Genomic DNA, 14,835 nt, shown 5'->3' with positions numbered 1-14,835 from the left:
ATTGAGCTTATTGCATATTTGCAATAATACCTTATTTCAGCAAAGTTTCAATGGAAAAGGGTGATAATCAGGTATTTGTAAATTGGGGAATTAATACACAGTTGTCTTTCTTGTAGTCTGTTCATGATTATCTCCCCTTTTCTATTCCATGCCAAGCAACAACATTCTATCCAAATTGTTTCAAAACAAACAAGAAACATGGCAATGCCATGAAACCAGGTTTTCAATTATCACCATTGTAGATAAATATGTTGTATTTGAAATACAAATACAAGCAACAAACAATGTAACTATGTGCAATGTAAAACATGAATAATGTAGGAGGAATTGCCACAGAGGAAGTGTTCACTATAATCATATTCTGTATAAGGAAAAAAAACAAAGGGCCATAATTAAGTAAACAAGAGGGCCCTGGATCGCTCACCTGACACAACCTCATCCAAGCAATGTCTTAAACAAGCATCATGACCAAGTTTGATGCGACTGAGTCAAACATGTGACCTCTAGTGTGTAATAAAGATTTTTCCATATTTGGGCAATGTGACCTAATTTTTGACCAGACACGACCCATATTCAAACTTGACCTAGAAATCATCAAAACAACCTTCCTGACCAATTTCCAGGAAATTTGGATCAAAACTGCAGCCACTAGAGTGTTAAAAAGATTTTTCTATTTTTAGCTCCTGTGACCTAGTTTTTGACCGGACATGACCAATCTTAGCACTTGACCCAGAAAACATCAAAACAATATTCTTGACAAATTTCCAGAATATTTGAATCAAAACTGCAGCCACTAGAGTGTAAACAAGCTTTTTCTACTTTTAGCTCCTGTGACCTAGTTTTTGACCTGAGATGACCCATCTTCGAACTTGACCTAGAAATCATCAAAACAACCTTCCTGACAAATTTCCAGAATATTTGAATCAATACTGCAGCCACTAGAGTGTTAACAAGCTTTTTCTATTCTTAGCTTATGTGACCTAGTTTTTGACCGGAGATAACCCATCTTGGAACTTGACCTAGAAATCATCAAAACAACCTTCCTGACAAATTTCAAGAATATTTGGATGAAAACTGCAGCCCCTAATGTGTTAACAAGCTTTTCTATTTTTAGCTCCTGTGACCTAGTTTTTGACCGGAGATGACCCATCTTCCAACTTGACTTAGATATCATCAAAACAACCTTCTTGACAAATTTCCAGAATGTTTGGATGAAAACTGCAACCATTAGAGTGTTAACAAGCTTTTTCTATTTTTAGCTCCTGTGACCTAGTTTTTGACCAGACATGACCCATCTTCGAACTTGACCTAGAAATCATTAAAACAACCTTTCTGACAAATTTCCAGAATATTTTAATCAAAAATGCAGCCACTAGAGTGTTAACAAGCTTTTTCTATTTTTAGCTCCTGTGACCTAGTTTTTGACCGGAGATAACCCATCTTCGAACTTGACCTAAAAATCATCAAAACAACCTTCCTGACAAATTTCAAAAATATTTGGATGAAAACTGCAGCCACTAGAGTGTTAACAAGCTTTTCTATTTTTAGCACCTGTGACCTAGTTTTTGACCGGACATGACCCATCTTCGAACTTGATTTAAATATCATCAAAACAACATTCTTGACAAATTTCCAGAATATTTAGATGAAAACTGCAGCCACTAGAGTGTTAACAAGCTTTTTCTATTTTTAGCTCCTGTGACCTAGTTTTTGACCTGAGATGACCCATCTTCCAACTTAACCTAGATATCATCAAAACAACCTTCCTGACAAATTTCCAGAATATTTGGATGAAAACTGCAGCCACTAGAGTGTTACCAAGCTTTTTCTATTTTTTAGCTCCTGTGACCTAGTTTTTGACCGGATATGACCCATCTTCGAACTTGACCTAGATATTATCTAAGCAACCTTCCTGACAAATTTCCAGAATATTTGGATGAAAATGCAGCCCCTAGAGTGTTAACAAGCTTTTTCTATTTTTAGCTCCTGTGACCTAGTTTTTGACCGGAGATGACCCATCTTCGAACTTGACCTAGATATCATCAAAACAACCTCCCTGACAAATTTCCAGAATATTTGGATGAAAACTGCAGCCTATAGAGTGTTAACAAGCTTTTTCTTTTTTTAGCTCCTGTGACCTAGTTTTAAACCGGAGATGACCCATCTTCGAACTTGACCCAGAAATCATCAAAACAATATTCCTGACAAATTTCCAGAATATTTGGATGAAAACTGCAGTCACTAGAGTGTTAACAAGCTTTTTCTATTTTTAGCTCCTGTGACCTAGTTTTTGACCGGAGATGACCCATCTTCGAACTTGACCTAGATATCATCAAAACAACCTTCCTGACAAATTTCCAGAATATTTGAATGAAAACTGCAGCCACTAGAGTGTTAAGCTTTTTCTATTTTTAGCTTCTGTGACCTAGTTTTTGACCGGAGATGACCCATCTTCGAACTTGACCTAGATATCATTAAAACAACCTTCCTGACAAATTTCCAGAATATTTGGATGAAAACTGCAGCCTCTAGAGTGTTAACAAGCTTTTTCTATTTTTAGCTCCTGTGACCTAGTTTTTGACCTGAGATAACCCATCTTCGAACTTGATCTGTATTTCATTGAGACAAACATTCTGACAAAGTTTGATGATGATCCTATCAAAACTGTGACTGCTAGACTGTTAACAACCCAATTATTAGAGTGTTAACAAGCTTTTTCTATTTTTCGCTCCTGTGACCTAGTTTTTGACCGGAGATGACCCATCTTCGAACTTGACTTAGATATCATTAAAACAACCTTCCTGACAAATTTCCAGAATATTTGGATGAAAACTGCAGCCTCTAGAGTGTTAACAAGGTTTTTCTATTTTTAGCTCCTGTGACCTAGTTTTTGACCCGAGATAACCCATCTTCGAACTCGATCTGTATTTCATTGAGACAAACATTCTGACAAAGTTTGATGATGATCCAATCAAAACTGTGACTGCTAGACTGAACGACCCAATTGTTGACGACGCACGACGACGGACGCCGGACATAGCCCCATCACTTTACCTCACCTTAACCACTTTGTGGTCAGTAAGAGCTAAAAATTATTCAATCACAAAACCCCGACAATATGCGCCAGGGCACTGGATGACAAAGCTACTGTGAAAGTTTGAACAAAATCCGTTGAGAAATGTAGGAGTTCAGCACAGAAAATTTTTTTCACTATATATTCTGTATAAGGAAAAATAACAAAGGGCCATAATTAGGTCAAATATTATCCAATCACAAAACCCTGATAATGTGCGCCAGGGCACTTGATGACAAAGCCTCTGTGAAAGTTTGGTCAAAATCTGTTGAGAAATGTAGGAGAAGTTGCGCATGGTAAAAATTGTTCACTATATAATCTGTATAAGGAAAAAAAACAAAGGGCCATAATTAGGTCAAATATTATCCAATCACAAAACCCCGATAATGTGGGCCAGGGCATTTGATAACAAAGCTTCTGTGAAAGTTTGGTCAAAATCTGTTGAGAAATGTAGGAGAAGTTGCGCATGGTAAAAATTGTTCACTATATAATCTGTATAAGGAAAAATAACAAAGGGCCATAATTAGGTCAAATATTATCCAATCACAAAACCCCGACAATATGCCCCAGGGCACTTGATGACAAAGCCTCTGTGAAAGTTTGGTCAAAATCCATTGAGAAATGTAGGAACAGTTGGGCACAGAAGAAATTATTCACTATATATTCTATATAAGGAAAAAAAACAAAAGGCCATGATTAGGTCAAATATTATCCAATCACAAAACCCCGACAATATGCGCCAGGTCACTTGATGACAAAGCTTCTGTGAAAGTTTGGTCAAAATCCGTTGAAAAATGTAGGAGGAGTTGCGCACAGAAGAAATTGTTTACGCCCGCCCGCCGACATACCTCAATCTAATAACCAGTTTTTTCCTTCGGAAAACCTGGTTAAAAATTGTAAATCCAAATTAATCTCTGAATTTTAAACATCCCTCTTCAAGGGAACAAGAAGGAAGAGGAAGGTCTCTGAGGCACTCAAAAAGGGGGACAGAGGAGTGGAGGAGAGAATTAATATTCTGGAGGAACAGTCTCCCCAACAGGGTAAAGTTATTGATTTGAAGAGATAATTTCTAAATCAAATATGTTTCCTGTCACAAGTGAGCCTAAAGATTGCAAAGACAATCCAATTCCAGTCTTGAAATAAACACCAGTATACATGTATGTAAGGTGTGGCATGGAATGATAAATCATTGTGCATAAAAAAACAAACAAGAGGGCCATGATGGCCCAGAATCGCTCACCAGAAACAACTGTTATTCAAAGTTAGAAAAAATTTTTCCCTACAAGGGGCCAATCAAATATAAACAAACTTGATAAAAGACTACCCAAGAATGCTGGTGATCACCCATTAATTAGTTAATTAGAAGATGTATAAAGGTTTTTCTATTTTTAGCTTTAGCGGCCCCTTTGAGTGGTCAATCTAATTACTAGTAATATGAGCAAAACTAAGCTAGCTGGATAGCTTCCTCACATGAAAGAATCCAAAGTCCCTGTCGGGATTCGAACCCACAGCTGTTAGGGGCAAGTGGTTTGAAGTCAAAGACCTTAACCACTCGGCCACATACGGTATATCTGCCCAGCAGTTTCAGAGAAGTTGAATGTTGACACATGACAACGGACCCTGGAGCATCCCACTTTGATATTAATAGCTAATTTATGAGTGACATTAGAAAAAGAAAAAGTAAATAAAGAACAGAAAACATTGGAAAAAGATGCAAACATTAAACAACATGCATCAGATATAGACAAGGGACAAGAGAAAATGGACACTGATACGAACATAAGGAAGGATAAAGTGGAAAATGATAGCATAACACCATCAGAAAGGATGGATGCAGATCAGAAACAAAAGACAGTAGTTGAAGCAGATTTTTAAGATTATGAGTTTGATTGTGAAGTTGCTGAGGAAAGAATTGAAACAGGAGCAACAGTTAACTCTATATCAGGCAAAATGGAAGATACAGCAAAAGGTAAAGATGGACCAGAGCAAAGAGATGGGAATTGTTTGACGATTGGAGGAAATGTGGACATGTCAATGTGTTTGAATTACAGGACAGGGGAGTTTCTTCCTATTCTTGATTCAGAGGATTTGGAAAAGGTACTTAACACTGGAACTGACAATAAATTGAAAGATAATATATGTGATGGGACAAGTGGAGACGTTTTGGGAAGTGCTGGAAGTGAATCAGGCTGTAAGGGGAGTAAAGAACAATGTGATAAACAAGATAAAGGACCTAGTGCTTGGGGAGATATACAGGAAATAAAAGTAGGACATGGGAGCATGGAGAATGAAGACTTGTATTCAACAAGTGGTTCTTCATCTATTTCAGGGTCAACATCAGTTAGTGATTCTAACGATTCTCCATCAACTTTGCGGAGCAGGGCAACGAAACTTCTGGTGACTGTCGTGATACCTCTTTGTCACCCTGGGAGAAGGATTTGGCCACGGGAAATTGACATAGACGTTGACGATGTTCAGATGAAATCTCCACCTAGGAATTGCCGGGAGCTAACACCGGAAAATCGGCTTTTTGCATTGGAGCAAATGGCATTATTTCTTGAAAGGAAAAATAATATTGAATTTCCGAATATATGTAAAAAGGACTGTGTGACAAATATGCTTTCTTGATGCCTGATGGCCAGGATAAACCATTAGCTTGTAATAAAGAAAGTGAAAAAATTCCGGATAAATTCTTAAATATAATTTATCCTACTTAAAGGGAACAATTAAAAAGGTGAGATCCCAGACTCTCAGCAACCCTGGTCCATGTTAAAATCTTTGAAGAAAGCGGATCGTTGTACAGATGACATTATCAAAGTACTGGAGGAAGAGGGGCGTTAAAGTTAAACTTTAAAAATACTGTTACATTGTAAATTTTACAACATAATAGGGTTGTTTCAGAATGGTTGGGGAGTAGATAACTTATATTTGTTTATCTTATTAAGTGTTGTTCTTATGTCATTATATGAGACATTTGCATCAATTTAATGTTGCTCCAATGTATTTATTACTGTTAGGTATACTGTATTATTCATAGGTTAATACATCATTATGAATTTATAAATGCTTGAAACACTTATCATAACATTGTTAAGTTTTACTGGGTATATGACACAGACAGCTGCTTGAAAACAGTGGCAGACTTTGACAGAGCATGAAAACTAATGACATTTCGTATTTTCATATCAATAATTAAAGGATATGATGCAATAATTGCATGTATACAAACTATATATGCCAGGGACAATATACCTTTCACAAATATTTGATGACATACTCTTTATTTCTATTGTGAAATGTAAACTTAATTTACAATAACACAGTAATTTTTCTATTTAATAATCTAAAACTTATTTATACTTTGTACTTTATCTTACTACATATCCTTGGATTACTTAATTAAATTAATCATTGTTGTTCTTAAAACAAGCTCTTCGTAATTTATCTAAAATTGTTCTATCAAAGCACCCACAGGTCGGAGTTTTCCCTTTAGGTTCCAACAACGGCTATCTTTCCCCCAAAAAAACATCACAATATAATTGGTTTAAAATATTCAAACAAAGCTCTTTTAGTTAATCATCAGTTTCAATTCAAAACTTTGTAAAAGTTCATTTTATAAGTATCGGTTGATTAGGATTTTTATCATTGACCAAGATCTCAGTATCTTCTCACATGTAAAGCAAGTTATTGTTTAATTCCCAATATTGTGTATTTGTTAATTTTAATATTGCAATTACTGAATAATTATCATAATTATTTATAATGTATTGTAATATAAATAGATATTCCACCTTGATTGTCACATAATAAAGTACAGTACAGTTCTCGCGGATTGTTCATTTTTTGTGCTTCCTCCGTGATCGACGTATAAGAGAAATCTCTGCTTCTCCGCGAATCAACTCCCTAAATCGCGGAGATACAACTGCAGCGCGTATCGCGGAGTTTTAGAGAGTGAAAAAGCGCTAACTCGGAGGTTCTCCGAGAAAATCTATAATTTAATCAGTCAATAAGTAATGTACTTACATATTTATTTTTTACTGTTTTTCCTTTTTTTACTAAATTTATGTCGTACGTTATTTGTTTACATTTTTGTAACAGCTCACTTAAATACGACAACATTCTTATCTTCCTTCATTCTGCTTTAAATCTGTGACGGTGTATTTCTATAATTGTGCATTTCTAAAGTAAATATTTGTGTTTGTTATTATTTGTTCCAAAGGGAAATACTTGGACATACTAGTGTTTGAAAAGTGTTTGTTATTTTGTTTCAAATCGATAAACTTGGATTAAAAAGTGTTTTAACATTAAGTGCTTTGTGCCAATAAGTGTCTTTCAGCCATGTCGGGTTTGCGTCTGGTGACAAAGAGTCACTTTCACTATCTAGTAAGGTATGATTGTGACAAGAAATTGCAAGTGAGAACAGCAGGGTTTTTCAACACTGGCGAAAAGGTAAGCTAATGAGAACATAATTTAATGTATTGTTTTATGTACTACTTAAAATTGATAATGTGATCAATAAATATTTCGAATTACGCCCATGAAGCATTAATCATGATCATTAATCTGATGTCATTAGGTTTAAAAGTTTAGGATATTTTGAAGGTTTGCCATAAAAATTTTCAACGAGAAACTATTATATAACAGGATGGCATTTATTTTGGTAATGACATTGTATTTCCTCGGTAACGTAGATTTCAGATCTAATGTAATATATTCGCTGCATATAAATAACAAATGTCTTTAAAATATGTCAAAATCTTAAAATTCTCTACCTATAGGAACTTTCTAACCAAGGAAAATTCAAGGAAGTTGTGTACCTGGCTAATTATCAGTTCCTCCAAAGAAACAACCAACTTGACTTGTAATATGAACGCAGCTTCCCATTACAAAACTAATTTGTTCTTTTATTATTAATTTGACATATTCAGATTTCAATGAATTTCTGTGATTAAAATATGTTACTCGAGGATGAGCATAGCATACCTTTAATTCAAAGGATATATATCATATATATAATGTAAGATGTCGAATGCATACACAAATGCAACTTTTTTTCCAAAAATATTTCAAACATTCCATTTTCATGTTTCTTTTTAAAATGCCGTTGAAAATTGAATTAAACACAAAAATGAAAATTAAAAATTGCCATTATGTATAAGCAGTATTTTAAAAAGTATATTCATTTCAGGCCACTTTCTACAGGGGGATGTCCAAAAAAAAAATGTGTAAACCACGCCGTCTGGCTATGCCGTCAAGTGATATGATGTCAGAGTATCTCCTCAGAGTACCTTCAAAAGAAAGAGAACACTATGAATGTGTCTCTGTCTGAAGAAGTTGTTACACCAACCACGCCCGTTGGAATGTCACCGGAGCCTCTGTCATCAACAACAGGTGCTTTCCCCTATGAAGAAGTTACGCCAACAACGCCCGTTTGTGAATTCATCAGAGCCTACACCGTTGACACCACATCTCCGCCATGAAGAAGTTCAATGCCTACAAGGTCTGTTTCATCAGAGCCGTCTTCACCATTGACGCCCACGCGCTTTCCGTCAGAGTGGTATTAGCAGCCTCCAACAACTTCTATCTACCTTGAATGTACTTGTAAATCAAAAACACACAACTTATTAAGGACAACAGGATGTTGCTTCAAAGTGTTTGAGAGACAGTCCTTGCTATTAAGCAAATTAAGTGCGGATTTCCACCAACTGTCTAACATAGTGGACTCCATGTCAGTGAGGGTAAACGAAAGTCCAAAGGATGATTGTGCTCCATGCCATGCTTCAGCCCAAGAAGTTGAGGAAGTGATAATGTCTGACTATGCTTTAAGTGATAGTGAGGTACATAATATCAAAAAGTGATAGTAACAATGCTGACACTTTGCGTCCAATTTAGTTAAGAGGTTATTTCCAGAACTCTTTGGTATCGGAAATTACAAACACCAGTTCAATTGGTATGGGGGTGGTAATTAGGCCAAAAAAGAACTGTGCAGAGAAAGAAAGTCATTGGTTCGCCAATATGTGGTCAGGTACTCCCTGAACATAAGCAAGAGGCATCCTTCAAGGACTGTATAGTACCAAAAGTAAACGAACTGCTACGAAGGAAAGAAAAAGGCAAAGAAAAGGAAAATGTGATGGGTCCACTTGATGAGAATGCCTCATTCTCATCATTCTTGACGTATTTAAACTGTTAAAAGAAACTTGAAAAAAAACAGTCAAAAACATGTTCAAAATGTTCTGAAACCATTGGATTACTACATGTACATATACAGTATATAATGTATGAAAAATTGAGAGATCGAACACTGTAAATAATTCAATCACTTTTTTGATAATTAATCTGACATTGTATATATTTCAATCACAAAATGTTTTCAATGTATGTTTATAATAAATGTTACACTGTATACTCAATGACTTGTTTGAAAATGTCTTATGTTAATATTTATGTTTTAAGCAATAAAGTATAAAAGCACTGATGTATTGATAGTTTCTGTAATAATGTTAATAAATGGTAATAAAGTTGTGAAAAAAAAAAATGTTGTACGTTTTTTAGTGATACAAATCACTTGAGCCTCCTACCCATTATCTGAACTATCTACATACATGTACATGTATATAATGCATCAAATACAAAGTCTGAAATGTGAGACTGTTCAACATCGGCTAAAAACACGAGTATAGTAACAATTTTAGGGGTAGAAAAGGAATCAGTTAAGTAACAAGAGGGCCATGATGGCCCTGAGGTCGCTCACCTGTATATAGGCCCCCCCAACACCCACCCCCCACAACGTTGCAGGGCCAATTTAACCCAAGGGCTTTTATTTGCACAAACTTGGTAGACACCCATAAGAAGATGTTTCATGCTAAACATCTAAGCTCTAGCTCATTGGGCTTTTTAAAAGAAGATTTTTTTAAAGTTTTTACTATACACATATAGTTAAAAACAATGACACCACTGGGGCCGAGCCAGTTTTGACCACAGGGCTTTTATTTGTACAAACTTTGTAGACACTTACTAGAAGATGTTTCATGCTTAATATCTAAACTCTAGCTATTTGTGTTTTTTCAAAGAAGATTTTAAGTTTTTGCTATACACATATAAAGAAAATCAATGACCCCCGGGGCGGGGCCAATTTTGACCCCAGGTCTTTTATTTGAACAAACTTGGTAGACACCTATTAGAACATGTTTGATGCTAAATATCTTAGCTCTAACTCTTTTGGTTCTTTAAAAGAAGATTTTTTAAGTTTTTACTATATGCATATAGGGAAAATCAATGACCCCCCGGGGCGGGGCCAATTTTGACCCCAGGGCTTTTATTTGAACAAACTTGGTAGACACCTATTAGAACATGTTTGATGCTAAATATCTTAGCTCTAACTCTTTTGGTTCTTTAAAAGAAGATTTTTTAAGTTTTTACTATATGCATATAGGGAAAATCAATGACCCCCCGGGGCGGGGCCAATTTTGACCCCAGGGCTTTTATTTGAACAAACTTGGTAGACACCTATTAGAACATGTTTGATGCTCAATATCTTAGCCATAGCTCATTGAGTTCTTTAAAAGAAGATTTTTTAAGTTTTTACTATATGCATATAGGGAAAATCAATGACCCCCCGGGGCGGGGCCAATTTTAACCCCAGGGCTTTTATTTGAACAAACTTGGTAGACACCTATTAGAACATGTTTGATGCTCAATATCTTAGCCATAGCTCTTTGAGTTCTTTAAAAGAAGATAATTTTTAGTTTTTACTATATGCATATAGGGAAAATCAATGACCCCCTGGGGCGGGGCCAATTTTGACCCCAGGGCTTTTATTTGAACAAACTTGGTAGACACCCATTAGAACATGTTTCATGCCAAATATCTTAGCTCTAGCTCTTTGAGTTCTTTAAAAGAAGATTTTTTAAGTTTTTACTATATGCATATAGGGAAAATCAATGACCCCCTGGGGCGGGGCCACTTTTGACCCCAGGGCTTTTATTTGAACAAACTTGGTAGACACCCATTAGAACATGTTTTATGCCAAATATCTTAGCTTTAGCTCTTTGGGTTCTTTAAAAGAAGATTTTTTAAGTTTTTACTATATGCATATAGCGAAAATCAATGACCCCCCCGGGGCGGGCCAATTTTGACCCCAGGGCTTTTATTTGAACAAACTTGGTAGACACTCACTAGAAGATGTTTCATGCCAAATATCTAAGCTCTAGCTCTTATGGTTTTTTAAAAGAAGAAATTTAAAGTTTTTTCTTTTGGTTGCCATGGCAACCAGAGTTCTGCATGGAATTTAATTCTTTGAACAATTTTTAAAGGTGACCACCAAAGGAACATTCCTGTGAAGTTTGGATGAAATTGGCTTAGTGGTTTATGAGGAGATGTCATTTAAAGAAAAAGTTTACGGACGGACGACGGACGACGGACGGACGGACGGACGGACGACGGACGGACGCCGGACGAAAAGCGATCACAAAAGCTCACCCTGTCACTTTGTGACAGGTGAGCTAAAAAACGGGAACAAAACTAAAACTTTACCGGTCAAATGACGGTAAAAACATCAGTACATAAAATTAAGAAAAAAAACTAATCATGTTAATATGTTCAGGCTCATAAAATTAACAGTCATGCATAACTATAACACTTTAAGTAGAAGAAAAAAGGCATGGTGTAAAAAGGCAACAAAACTAAACTAAATCAAGTATACCAACATGAAATCACCCGTACCTAAAAATAAGAAGATAATCACATTAAAATTCATGAATAAAATACAGATAAAAGTACGGATATTTGACAGGCCGGAATACCGGTGAGGTAACGGGAAATGACTTGGCTCAAAAGGAGGTCAGGTAAATCGAAAGTAGAACGTAAACAAAATTTACCCAAAAAAAAAAAAAAAATCACAAGGAGAAGCATACTCATTTATTTTGATACTTTATCGAGTCAATAATTATTTTGTTCCAATGCACAAAAATATCTTGGAGAATCTCGGAGGACAATAATTGTGTCACTTTCAACTGCTATCGGCAAAATTCAGTCTCCAAGACACCTCCGAGATTTAAGGAGGTTTACGGAGTTTCTCCGAGATTTTCCTCTCAAGTTCCTCCGCGGAAACGCAAAAAAAGCACATTCCATAAACTGGAGCACATCTGAACGCCTGTATAACAGTAAATTTCCACAGCAGTTTCAGAGAAGAAGATGAATAATGACACATATGGATGCCGGAGCATCCCCCTTTGATACTAATAGCTCACCCTGAAACTTCAGTTCTGGTGAGCTAAAAACCTTTAATAATAATAATATAATAATAATTAATAGAACTATCACTAAAGATGATTAATAACCCCACCAGCAACCTTGACTTTTTGAAAAACAAGTGGTCTGAAGCAAAATTTGAACTCGACCTATAATTCATTAAGTATCAACAGTGTACTAATAATTCACAACTAATGTTATTCAACGAAAACCATTTTTCTATATTAAGTAACATTGACCTTGATTCCAGGGGGTCCAAAAGCAAACCAAGCTGGGATTTTCATAAAAGCTTGCTAAATACCAAGTTTGATTACAATATCTCATTCCTAACTTTAGTTATTGTCTATTTTTTAGTAAGTGACCTTGACCCCAGGGGGTCCAAAAGCAATACAAACCTGGGTTTCCAAATAAGGTTGCAATATAGCAAGTTTGATTATAATATGTCATTCCAAACTCTAGTTTTTGTCCGGAAACCATGAAGGAGACTGACCGACAGACCAACTGACCGACTAGCTCACTCCTATCCCACCCTAAACTTAGTTTGTGGGGGGGGGGGGGGTTTAATTATTCTTTTATACACTAGAGATATTTCAAAATGAATTATTCTTACAAACATGCACATTGTTAACAGCACCAGATATAACACACTAACACACCAGATTTGAAGCAAAACACAGAAGTTGCTAAAAGTGTGGCACAGCACTGAGTAGGCTTGAATATGATCGAGGTAGTTTCTTACAACCATTTGATTTTATTTTTTTAATTATGATACAGATTAACAAAACTTCATATCATAGAAAAACTATGACATAATGATTGTGTAATCTTATTCTAAAGTTTAAAAATTGACCAATAACTACACTTAAGCAACACTTTACTATTCATTACATTGGATTTCTTAAGAGACAAGTTTGTGATGAAACAAATACATTTAATTTAAATTGTATATACTATAAATTTAAGAGATAATTACAACCATTAACTGTTGAATAATTTGTAAACAACATATCAATTGCAAATTTGTAAATAACATATCAATTGCACATGAATAGAACAAATGGCTTAAAAATAATAACATTATTTAGTACATAAATTACAAAATGTCTTTGGTATAAAAATTAACAACTCAAGGCTCAACAATTCTAAGTGCTTCATAGTTAACAAGAGCAATACTGATATAATCCACATTAACAAAGGGGAATAATTCAGTAAATACCCATGATAGAGTTAAGGTTCCTACAATTAATAAGACATACTTATCACCTTCTAGATGAGCTTAACCGTTAACCTGCTGTATTTCTATAATAGATCTGCCCAGCTCTGAATTTGGAACAGTCCATTCAAAGTTCAAGGGATTTCCATATCAAAATACAAAAATTGAGCTACCAACAGTATAGAGCCTGGTCAGATTACACGGATATGCAGGCTGGCCTGGCTCTATACTGGTGGCAAAGGCTAATCACTTTTGGTTCCAGCAGGTGAAGGGTTAAAAACTTGAAAATTAAATCACAATATTATATCACATTAATATATTTATCCTGTTTAATACTATATATAAACAAAACAACATTTGAATTATTGCAAAAAAAACACAAAACAACAATATTGGTGTTTTTAATAATTACTTAATTCTGGATCTGAAGTGTCCTCAATATAATAAAAGTACATATATAAGTATAAACAAAGACTTAAGCAAGTGAACATAGAAAATAGAAATGAGTCGCATCTGGTCTAACAATAGCTAAAATCGAACAAGAGATAAAATTCTCGAAGGAAGTAACAGAAAGCTAATACAGTGAGCTCCCCTTTTAACTCTTGTAAAATATCATCAATTTTTAATTTAAAAATACAAAAATCATTTCTATAAAACAACAACAACCTTTTAAAACAAAAGCCACCGCTGGGTGGGGGCAACGCTCAACTTTTTACTTATTCTAAAATATCTCAAAACTGTTCTTTTCTGATGGATTGTATTGCTAAAGTTGAACAGGCTCGTAGAAATTGTCTCTACTCTGCCAACTTTTAACTATTTAACCAATCTAAATAGCACACTGTAATTGATCCTGTCATTCTCCTGTTATTATTTACTATAGATCTGTAAATTGCGTAAAAGAAATCTGAACAAAACTAAAGGAATCAGGGACTGCTTTTAAGGCGAAGTCAGGCCATAAATTAACCTAGAATTCCAAAAAAATATATCCTTCATGTACAAATCAAACTCCATATAAATGCCCATAAGGTTGTTAAACATGTATAAAGTATATATTTACACAGTGACTATGAAGTGTGTTTTGAAACATTACTTCGATTCCAAATTATTGTTCATTATAATTTTGTAACATATTTGGTAATTGATTTGTTTTCATAACAAGTGTATGAATATCACATCAATAATTCATCACAACACAAAGAATCGAGCAACACAATAAATATACAAATTTTTTTTTGAAATTGATCATATTTTCATCATAAAACTTCAAGATTATAGACAAACATTCATATTGCATAATAGT

General features: G+C 35.0%; 1 long non-coding RNA gene across 1 annotated transcript; it reads left to right on the top strand.

Annotated features, from left to right (window-relative positions):
- Window positions 1–232: 232 nt before the first annotated feature.
- Window positions 233–3,213, top strand: LOC132746931 (uncharacterized). Its single transcript, XR_009628056.1, has 2 exons — window positions 233–396; window positions 3,086–3,213. It is a non-coding gene; the product is annotated as an uncharacterized LOC132746931 (long non-coding RNA).
- Window positions 3,214–14,835: the final 11,622 nt, after the last annotated feature.

The sequence above is a fragment of the Ruditapes philippinarum genome, unplaced genomic scaffold (genome assembly GCF_026571515.1).
Source record: "Ruditapes philippinarum isolate M1 unplaced genomic scaffold, ASM2657151v2 ctg1520_1_1_1_1, whole genome shotgun sequence".
Classification (NCBI taxonomy): domain Eukaryota; kingdom Metazoa; phylum Mollusca; class Bivalvia; order Venerida; family Veneridae; genus Ruditapes; species Ruditapes philippinarum.
The sequence above is the reverse complement of the archived record's forward strand: the minus strand, read 5'-3'. Positions and strand labels throughout refer to the sequence as shown.